Source organism: Sinocyclocheilus grahami, unplaced genomic scaffold (genome assembly GCF_001515645.1).
Source record: "Sinocyclocheilus grahami isolate Dianchi unplaced genomic scaffold, SAMN03320097.WGS_v1.1 scaffold1135.1, whole genome shotgun sequence".
NCBI classification, from domain to species: Eukaryota; Metazoa; Chordata; class Actinopteri; order Cypriniformes; family Cyprinidae; genus Sinocyclocheilus; species Sinocyclocheilus grahami.
The window spans coordinates 157,732-166,261 of NW_015506314.1; the positions used below are offsets into that span (position 1 = coordinate 157,732).

General features: G+C 38.8%; 1 pseudogene; it reads left to right on the forward strand.

The window, feature by feature from the left end:
* The first annotated feature begins 2,124 nt into the window (after positions 1–2,124).
* Positions 2,125–7,326, forward strand: LOC107567215 (interferon-induced very large GTPase 1-like; annotated as a pseudogene).
* Positions 7,327–8,530: the final 1,204 nt, after the last annotated feature.

Below are 8,530 nucleotides of genomic sequence, written 5' to 3' on the forward strand. Positions count from 1 at the left end.
AGATGGCTTTCTGTTCTTGCGATTTGGGTGTGACCTACAGCATAAACCATAGAAAAAATTCCACATGAAATCAAAATTTATAAATAATAAAATATTACTCCAGTAAAAGTATTAAGTACTCATTTTCAATTATTCTTGAGTAAACGTAAAAAGTATTTGATTTTTAAAGAGCAGGTCATATGGTATTTTAAAGTGTCCTAATATTGGGTTGGAGTCCCCTACAACAGGTTTAAATGCATCTAAGGTCAGAAAACATTGTACTTTTCTCAGAATATACATTTATACATAATGTCATTTGTCAATGATTTTGGAAACGGTTCGTTTGAAACAGTTCATTCTGTAAACCCCTCCCTTCCATAAGCCTACTCTGCTCTGATTGGTCAGCTGGCCAAGCCTATTTTGATTAGTCTTTCCGTATACAATGCAAGCAAATCGTGCCCACAGTTAAAGTTTAGCTGCTAGACTGTAAACACTTCACAAAACAATAATGGTGGATATGTTAGCCAAGTGCTAACTTGACTAACTGAAGAAACAATACAGTTTGTAAACCAAAATATGTCTACTGTAATGTTTGAAGAGTGACAGACAAAAGGCTTTTAATTAGAATGCAGAACAGCTGTATCATAGACGCACCTGCCTAACTAACTCGCTCGTCCAAAGTACTCCGACCAAATACTGAGAGATGACCAAAAACACATGTGAGCTGATACTGTTTGTTTACAACGGAGAGTGAGCTAAAGTTTAGCTGCTAGACTGTAAACACTTCACAAAACAATAATGGTGGATATGTTAGCCAAGTGCTAACTTGACTAACTGAAGAAACAAAACAGTTTGTAAACCAAAATATGTCTACTGTAATGTTTGAAGAGTGACAGACAAAAGGCTTTTAATTAGAATGCAGAACAGCTGTATCATAGACGCACCTGCCTAACTAACTCGCTCGTCCAAAGTACTCCGACCAAATACTGAGAGATGACCAAAAACACATGTGAGCTGATACTGTTTGTTTACAACGGAGAGTGAGGATGCGTGTGTTTTAGTGTTTGTCAAAATGATACTTACCTGTGCTTATCCTAGATGCTGTAACCAATTAAAAAAATTAGGATTACGCTCATGTGCGCAATCTCATTCAGGAGATTGACATTTCACAGATTTTCAACGTCTGATCCAGATCAACTCTCAAGGGCCCTCAGTCTCACCAAGGCTTGTGATTGTGCCGCCGTGCCGCTTCCTCCATCTCTCTCGGTTCTTGTTCAGAGTATTCTGGTTTGAACAAGTAGGGCTGTGCATAAAAAAATCCCATGTCATCCTCTTTCACATCAAAATCATTAGACATTGTAATTTGTATGAGCTTTAGAAGTTGGTACTGCTAGTGAAGGTCTGCACACAAGTCTTCACTCTCTATGGTAAGCAAACAGCTTCAGCTTACATGTAAATATGCACCCACACATATGCCATTATGACAGTCGTGAACACATGCACTGAGAACAGTTTGCCCAGGCTGTGGATCAATGGTAATAATGTTGCAAAAAATTTTCAGTTTCTTGCACAGACTGATCATTTCGCTTCACAAGACCTAAGTGTATCGTCAGGAGCCATTGGTATTAATTTGGTCTTGCCTGTTCATGTTTGTTTTGTTTTGTTTTTTTTACCAAAAATGTTTTGTAATGTTGTGGCACCAGATAGTTTGAGATCCTGAAACAGTGACCAGCAATATTAAGTCCCTCTCAAGTTGCCAAACATCATTATTGAATTTTAATTATTAACAACAACAACAACAAAATGTTTTTACAATTCATATCAACCAATTACTGATCTGCTGCTGTAATGCAGGTTATGCTTAAGTGTAAATAACTTATTTATTTGTTTATTTAGTTATTTATTTTTTAATGAAACTCTGACACAATCAGTTTGCAAATGGCTTTTCTGATTTAAATTTAACAATGAATAAAACAAATATAACATTATTTTATTTTCTATACAACAGGGAGAAACTAAGGATGATGGACCAGCAGGAGTAAGTCCAGATCAACACATACAGGAAAAGACTGAGAGAGAAAAAATAGAGCAACTATTTCAAAGACTTCATCTCGACAAGAACAAGAACTTCAGTTTACGGCTCATTCATTAAAGTCCCATATGTCTTGTGCTGAGGAGAAGCTGGTTTGGAGTTTCATACAAAAACTACTGATGATGAACTACAGAGCAAGATACAATAATGTTAAAGATACCAATGAACAACATCACATGCAACAAAGAGACATTGAATCATCTGAAGACAAAAGTGATAATCTGAAAGGAATGTCTTTGTCTAATAAAGGAACAAGTCATTCTGAGCGAATCCACATGATGGATGTTCAGATGACCGTGTTTCATTGTGCTGATGGTTTCCTGAAGCAGCTGATGGTGACTAAATTGTCCCAGTGTCAGTATGCTCTGCCTCTGCTTGTTCCTGATCCATTCACACGACAGATTGAGTTTCCTCTCTGGACATTCAGACAAATCAGCAAGAGCTGGAAGATGAGAAACAGTGATAACGAGATCATCAGTCAAACCCAGCTGATCTACAAGGCAGAAACTCCAATGGTGTTTTTCTTCAGGTTTGGCTCTGCGTCTTCTTTCAAGTCTCAGCTGATGAACAGTGTGATCAATGAGAGACACAACACGTTCTTCCACAGGAACTGCCCAGGCAGCAGCAGAACCAGAGTCCTGATGGATGGAGTGGTGGAGATCTCCTGGTTCTGTTCCTCTGGAACATATGATGATAAATTCACTGACTGTGTTGCGTTCTGTAATCTACACGGTGATGCAGGAGACCATGAGAAACAGCTGCAGATCCTCACTGAAATGGCCTCAGTCAATGTTGTTCTTCTACCTGAACTTCACAGAAATGACAGACATGCAGCAAAGATCCAAAGCCTGTTCAGAAACAGAAAGCCCCTCATTTGTCTTCTTACTGAGGATGAATCTACTGTAACTGAGATGAATAATGGAAAATTAAAAATTGGTTTGAAATACAGAAGTCAGGCAGATGTATCTGAAGAACTCAGAAGACCTATAAATGAGTGTCTCTCAGAATCATCTTTCACTTTCAGACTTGAAGATGTGTCCAAACACTCAGACATCAGAGTAGATGTGGAAGATGATGATGACTGCAGGAGAGGAAGAGCAGCAGCACAGCAGATGATGAGCTTACTGGAGAAGAGAGATCTGAGAGGAATCAAAGAATCATTTCTGCCTCATCAGGGGAAACTGTGGCATCAGTGGAGTCAGAAGAACAAAGAACTACATCGACCTCAAGCACATGAGACAGAAACGGACATAAGCAGAAAGCATATAGAACTAAAGTAAATCCGTGAACAACAGCATGTATCTAAAATCAGCGAGTTTATGAAGTTTTTTATTAAAGAAATGAATTCAGAAGCTGCAAATAAGGTGTATTTCTTCAAGTGGCTCAGAATCCTCCTGGATGAACGTAGATCAGCTGATCTTTCTGCTCTACATCACAAGCGGTCAGCAGTTGTAAAATCGAAAGAGAATCATGATGAATCTGAACAACTCATAGCAGAACAAACATAACTTGAGAAGATATCTGAGGAGCTTCAAGCCGCAGCCTTTGGTGTGGAGCACATCATGAGGGAGATCGGTCAGATCTATGAATCATGTTCATCTGTGAAGAAGAACAAGAAAGACCTGCAGTTTCCCTTCTCTTCTCTCCCGAGTCTTGCAGCAGAGATGATGATCTCTGGATTTCCTGAGTCTGGTCAGAGTCTCAGACGAGATGAAAACACAGATGAACTTTGACTATATTCTGGTTGTTGATGCTGAGGGTCTTCGTTCTCTAGAACTTGCTGGAAAATCAATAAGAGATCATGACAATGAATTGGCCACATTTGTTGTTGGTTTTGCAAATCTGACCTTGATCAATATATTTGGAGAAAACCCATCTGAGATGCAGGACATTCTTCAGATTGTTGTTCAGGCCTTCATGAGGATGAAGAAGGTCAGACTGAATCCCAGTTGTGTGTTTGTGCATCAGAACATTTCAGACGTCACAGCTGGAGAGAAAAACATGGAGGGAAGGAAACGACTGCACCATGCTGAATGCCATGTTTGGACTCCAGTTTGCTGTCAGTGCTGGCAGATGCACCAGAGGAGCTTTCATGCAGCTGGTCAGAGTCTCAGACGAGATGAAAACACAGATGAACTTTGACTATATTCTGGTTGTTGATGCTGAGGGTCTTCGTGCTCTAGAACATGCTGGAAAATCAATAAGAGATCATGACAATGAATTGGCCACATTTGTTGTTGGTCTTGCAAATCTGACCTTGATCAATATATTTGGAGAAAACCCATCTGAGATGCAGGACATTCTTCAGATTGTTGTTCAGGCCTTCATGAGGATGAAGAAGGTCAGACTGAATCCCAGTTGTGTGTTTGTGCATCAGAACATTTCAGACGTCACAGCTGGAGAGAAAAACATGGAGGGAAGGAAACGACTGCAGGACACACTGGACGAGATGACAAAACTCGCTACTAAGGAGGAAGTTTATAATGCAGGATGTTTCAGTGATGTCACTGAATTTGATGTTTAGAAAGATGTGAAGTATTTTGCTCAGCTCTGGGAGGGCAGCCCACCAATGGCACCACCAAACCCAAACTACTGTGAGAACATTCAAGAACTAAAGAAATCCATTCTTTCTCATGCCGCAAAATCACATGGAATGACACTGAAAGGCTTAAAAGATCGTATTAAATATCTCTGGGAGGCTTTACTGAATGAAAAATTTGTCTTCAGATTCAGGAATTCTCTGGAGATTTCAGCCTACAGGAAACTGGAGACCGAATACAGCAGGTGGACCTGGAGTCTTCGCAGTGCCATGATGGAGACTAAGAACAAACTACACAAAATAGAAAATGAAGCAAGTCATGAGGAAACTGATGTTCGAAGAGAACTGAAGATGACAAGTGAGGATGTGAAAAAAATCAATGTCTGAATTATTTGAGAAAGACAAAGATAAAGCCAAACCCAAACTACTGTGAGAACATTCAAGAACTAAAGAAATCCATTCTTTCTCATGCCGCAAAATCACATGGAATGACACTGAAAGGCTTAAAAGATCGTATTAAATATCTCTGGGAGGCTTTACTGAATGAAAAATTTGTCTTCAGATTCAGGAATTCTCTGGAGATTTCAGCCTACAGGAAACTGGAGACCGAATACAGCAAGTGGACCTGGAGTCTTCGCAGTGCCATGATGGAGACTAAGAACAAACTACACAACAAAATAGAAAACGATGCAAGTCATGAGGAAACTGATGTTCGAAGAGAACTGAAGATGACAAGTGAGGATGTGAAAAAAATCAATGTCTGAATTATTTGAGAAAGACAAAGATAAAGTTTTACTAATCCACTTGAAACCATCATTTGACATTAAAATCAAAGAACTTCAGGGATACATTGTAAGAGAAACAAAGAAGAAGTTAAATGAGGCTCATGTAAACACTCTCTATGAAAAGAGCAAAGAGCTTGCCTTAAAACTCAAAGACAAAGAAATAAAAAAAGAAACAATGAAGAAAGAGTTTGATTTGTTTTGGAAACAGTATCTGAATATGATCATCACGAACACTCCTGCAATTGAAGACATTGACATAATGAGAGATGTGAGAAAGATCCTCAATGACGCCTATGGAAGTGTTCCTGTAGATCACTGGAGAGATATTTTCTCTGTGCCAAGTTATTCAGATTATGTGCAGTTGAAGAAATCCAGTGGATTAACAGGAGCTTTTACAAATGCCTTCAGATCAGCTAAAGTGAAGTTGGGTTCCATTCTATCTCAAGAGGATGAACCCCAAATAAAATCATTAGTTACAGACATTTTGCAGATAACAGAAAAATTTATTCAGATGTTAAACATTTCAAAGATGGGCTACAACATCAGCTACATTCAAAAACTTGCAAATGACATCATGGTGAGAGTAACTGGACATCAGAAAAGACCAGTAAAATATGCATTCAAGAAAGAATTCTTCAGGGATTTTGGTTCTTTCCATCTGTAAGAGAATGAACGAGAAGATCACTGATCAGCACAGACTGTTCAGAGACAGCAATGCTCCTGTCATATACGTTGAGAAAAAGAGAGAAGAGTACTATAGTATTTTCCAGAAATACTGTCATGGAGCAACATCAGCTGCCATTTTTGGTGAGATCATCTGTCAGAAACTTAAAGAGCCCATTGAGCAGAGTGTCTACAAGAAGACTGCCAGAGATTTAGCAGATGAAATGAGAACAGAATGTGCATCACTGAAAGGAAACAGATCAAATCTGGAGAAGCACATCCTGGAAACACTGGCAGAAGAAGAGGATTTGGAGAAATACATTGACTACTTTAATAATCCCAGAGATCACTTCAAGAGTTTCATCAGAGATGAAGTCAGTATATACATCACTGATCAGTTCAGTGTCAGTGTTTTACCCAAGATGAAGGAGAACATTGAACTCCTGCAGCAGAAGATCATGAAAGCAGCACATGAATCTACTGAACACGTTCAAGTCAACAGTGGAGATGTTGGTTTGTGGTTGAAGAGTTTCACACAGCAGCTCTCAGATGAGCTGATCTTCTCTAAAAAAGACCTCAGTGGAGTGAAACATGATGATGCTGAAGTTGATTTCAAATTCCTGGAAGATGTGATTAGAAAAGAACTTAGTGTCATAACATCTGACATCAGCAACACTGATACATATAATACAAAACTGGATGTCAAGTTCAGACCAGATGAGCTTCTGATTGATCACTTCTGTCAGTGCTGTTGGGTTCAGTGTCCATTCTGTGGAGCCACCTGCACCAACACCAGAGAAAACCATGATGGAGATCACAGTGTTCCTTTCCACAGAGTCATTGGAATTAATGGATACCGTTGCTTTCTATCACAGAATTTCTGTGTGGATATTTGCACAAATTTAGTGGCAAGTGATAAAGACTTTCTTACATTAGGTGGATTGTTTCCATATAAAGAATACAGAAAAGCAGGAGGAGTTTATGCAAAGTGGAGCATCACTCCTGACTGCTTTGAGCTGCCATACTGGAAGTGGTTTGTTTGCAGATTTCAGAAAGATCTGGGAAATCACTACAAGAAATTTTTTTGGGGAAAAGGCGAGATTCCAGATCAGTGGAAAAAGCTCAGAAAACAGGATGCTGTTGAGAGTTTGGATAAATACTTTTAAAAAATGTAAAGTAACAGAGCAGAATAAAACCAATTTTAAGCCACTTATTTACAGAACACAGTATAACGTATTAATATGTAGATCCTGAATGATTTAACTGGGTGTATTCCATATATTCTTCAGTTGCTTGTTAATTCCCTTTCCCTGTTGTGTCTGTCTTGAACTGTTACGTATAACTTCATGTAATTCTTTACCAATTTTAATGAATTTTACTATCTGCTTCATAATTTGACTAGATCCTTGGTCTGAATTTAATATATTGCATATTGTAAATTATTTGCATTCTACAGCCTGTAATTCTCTTCTGAGCTCATTCCTTTCGTGTTCATAACTCGGACAAATTAACAACACAATAACAACAACTGTTTCTTTTTCCTGGCATAATTTACATAATCCTGTATCATGTTTTCCTGTGATATTAAGTGTAGAATTAAGTTTTTTTTGTTCATCTTAATGAGCTGATCTTCTCTACTTATTTTTTATTTTGTCTTACACTGTTTTTTATATTGTAAAATTGTAACTCCAGCCCATTTCCTGTTCATGTTTTGTAAGCCTTTTTTAGTTCCTTCGTTGGTTGGTTCCCCTTGATTGCCTGCCCAGGTGTTTCTTGTTGTTTTGTTACCCTTGTTAGTCCTGTCGTTATATATATATATATATACTTGGCTGCATCCAAAAGCTTAGGCGGCTGACTTGTTGCTTCGCTGTCTTATCAGGCAATGACCTTGCAGGCAGCATTAGCGCATGAAGGCACCTCACGCAACTGATTTTGGACATGCTTCTAAAGCAGCGTGACGGTTTAACAGTCTATAACAAAATAGATTGAGCTTTGGTGATAACTAAGTGAATATTGAATTACTATGATACTGAGTTCTTGCAAGAAATAACATCAAAAGTGCCAAAGTTGGTCAGAAACATACATTTACTGACCACCAAACCCAACTTTCAGACCCCATCTTCATTTTTTTAGCTCACTTGTCACGGAATGGTATGCACAGGATTGTGGTATTTTAAAGGCAGTGAAGGATACATCTGCTGCCTTCAAAAATTGATCAGATGAAGGCATCTCAGGAGACAGGAAGTGAAGCTAGCATTGGATTCGGACATGCCTTGTTGCCTTCCTAGCTTGGAATGCGCCCCCCGAAGGCAGTGTTTTTCAGCTTTCAGATGCAGCCCTTGTGTTTCCTTTGTGAGTCGTAACATGTAGATGCTTGTGCTCCTGGTTCCTTTGTTCATTAAATATCCTGCACTTAGATTCACGTATCTGCCTGCCTTCTTTGCTCCCCGTGTTACAACTTTCCTGCTTAAC